Here is a 2,729-nt window from a genome sequence, read left to right as displayed (position 1 = left end):
TTGTATGTTGAACCCTCACATTATCTAATTATGTCAATTGTGAGGTGTTAGCACCAATCTTACCTTCTACATCTCATTCCAATTATGAGTTCTATACTTAGCATTTTAGCATTTTAGCAATTTTTTTTAAATAACACATAAGGTATGCTTATAATTACTAGTTAAGCATATTTAAATAAATGGATGTTACAAATACCTCCTCCTTTTGAAGATTCCGTCCTCGGAATCATCGTTGCTCGAACAGTGTCGGGTATTTCGCCATCATTTCCTCTTTATTGTCCCAAGTCCAATTTGGCCCACGATGATGTTTCCACTTAACCAACACTAGATCCACAACCCTGTTGTGCAAGTTCACCGTTCGTTGATTTAAGATAGCCTCGGGTTCTTCAATGTATCTTAATTTCTTGTCTACTTTGATTTCCGCTAATGACACCACCTCCTCGTGTTTACCGAGACATTTCCTTAGATAAGCAACATGAAAAACATCATGGATACCTGTGAGTTCTTCTGGCAACTCAAGCCGATACGCTTGCTTTCCAACCCGCTCCAATATTTTGAATGGCCCAATGAAACGAGGGCTAAGCTTACCTTGCTTTCTAAATCGAAGTACCCCACGCCATGGAGAGACCTTCAGCATTACTAGATCTCCAACTGAGAATTCAATTGGCTTTCTGCGGTGATCTGCGTACAATTTATATCTATCTTGTGCAACTTTCATTCTCTCTCGAATCACTTGAATCTTGTCGTGAGTAATTTGAATGAGCTCGGGGCCAGCAAGCATCTTTTCACCAGTTTCTTTCCAACATAGAGGCGTACGACACTTACGTCCGTACAAAGCCTCAAAAGGTGCCATACCGATTGTCGCGTGGTAGCTGTTGTTATACGAAAACTCGACCAGAGGCAAATCAGTATCCCAGCTCCCACCAAACTCCAAGACACAAGCGTGCAACATGTCTTCTAACGTCTGAATGGTACGCTCAGATTGCTCTTCAGTTTGCGGGTGCTACGCAGTACTGAATGCCACCCGCGTTCCTAGTTCCCGCTATAATCCAGACCAGAAGGTAGAAGTCAATCGAGAGTCACGATCTGAGATTATCTTCAAGGGTACACCATGTCGAGCAACGATCTCATCAACATAAAGTTGTGCCCACCGACCCATCGTATATGATTCCCGAACGGGAAGAAAATGAGCAGACTTTGTCAGGCGATCTACAATAACCCAAATACTGTCGTACTGACGAGAGGTCTTAGGCAACTTTGTAACAAGATCCATGGTTAGCTCTTCCCATTTCCACACAGGTATCTCCAAAGGTTGTAGACTCTCATACGGCTTTTGGTGTTCTGCTTTTACCTGTAAACACATGATGCATTTCTTGACATAACGACCGATATCAGCTTTCATCCCAGGCCACCAATAGTCTGAACGGAGATCGTGATACATTTTAGTACCTCCAGGATGAATAGATAACCGTGTTTTGTGCGCTTCCTCTAGAATAAGCTCTCACAAACCTCCAAGTCTTGACACCCAAATTCGGGTTTTAAAGACTTTGAGACCACGCTTTTCTTCAGATAAGGAGTCTATATAACCAACCTTACGTTCGAACTTAAGGTGTTCTAGCTATAATGCCTCGATTTGCCACCTATGAAGATCATCGATAAAAGTAGACTTCATTGACACATGAGTGATAGCATAGCAAATACTGGTCCCGTGTGGCTTCCGACTCAACGCATCTGCCACTACATTGACTTTACCAGGATGGTATATAATTTCACAATCGTAATCTTTGATCAATTCCATAGCTCTCTGTTGACGCATATTCAGAGTCTGTTGGTCGAAAATATATTTCAAACTCTTGTGATCAGTGAACAACTGACACTTTGTGCCATAGAGATAATGTCTCCAAAGTTTAAGAGCAAACACAACGGCTGCCAATTCAAGATCATGAGTGGGGTAATTCTTCTCATATTCTTTCAATTGTCGAGAGGCGTATGCAATTACTTTGCCTCGCTGCATCAACAAACATCCCAAACCTAATTTAGAAGTATCACTATATACTACAAAGTCATCATTGCCCTCGGGTAAACCAAGTATCGGTGCATGAGTTAAACAATCCTTCAAAGTCTGAAATGCATTCTCTTGGGCCTTAGTCCATACAAACTTCACTTCTTTGCGGGTAAGTGAAGTAAGCGGTACTGCAATCTTTGAGAAATCCTGTATGAATCGACGATAATAACCCGCTAAACCAAGAAAACTACGAACTTCAGAAGCATTCTTGGATTGCTCCCACTTCTGTATAGCTTCAATCTTGGATGGTTCCACAGAAATGCCATCGCCAGAAATCACATGCCCCAAGAATTGCACCTGACGAAGCCAAAATTCACTTTTTGAGAATTTAGCATATAACGTTTCCTTTCGCAATAGTTCCAACATCTCTTGAAGATGTGTAGCATGTTCAGCCTCAGACTTAGAATATACCAGAATGTCATCGATGAAAACGATAACAGACTTATCAAGCATAGGACGACACACTCGGTTCATCATATCCATAAAGGCTGCAGGGGCATTAGTCAATCCAAATGGCATAACAAGAAATTCATAATGTCCGTATCGGGTACGAAAAGCTGTCTTTGGTACATCCTCTTCATGTACCTTAAGTTGATGATAATCTGACCTCAAATCAATCTTTGAAAAATAACTTGCGCCTTGCAATTGATCGAACAAGTCATCT

The sequence above is a fragment of the Cynara cardunculus genome (genome assembly GCF_001531365.2).
Source record: "Cynara cardunculus var. scolymus isolate 2C chromosome LG 11, CcrdV1, whole genome shotgun sequence".
NCBI classification, from domain to species: Eukaryota; Viridiplantae; Streptophyta; class Magnoliopsida; order Asterales; family Asteraceae; genus Cynara; species Cynara cardunculus.
Note: the sequence above shows the minus strand (reverse complement) of the source record.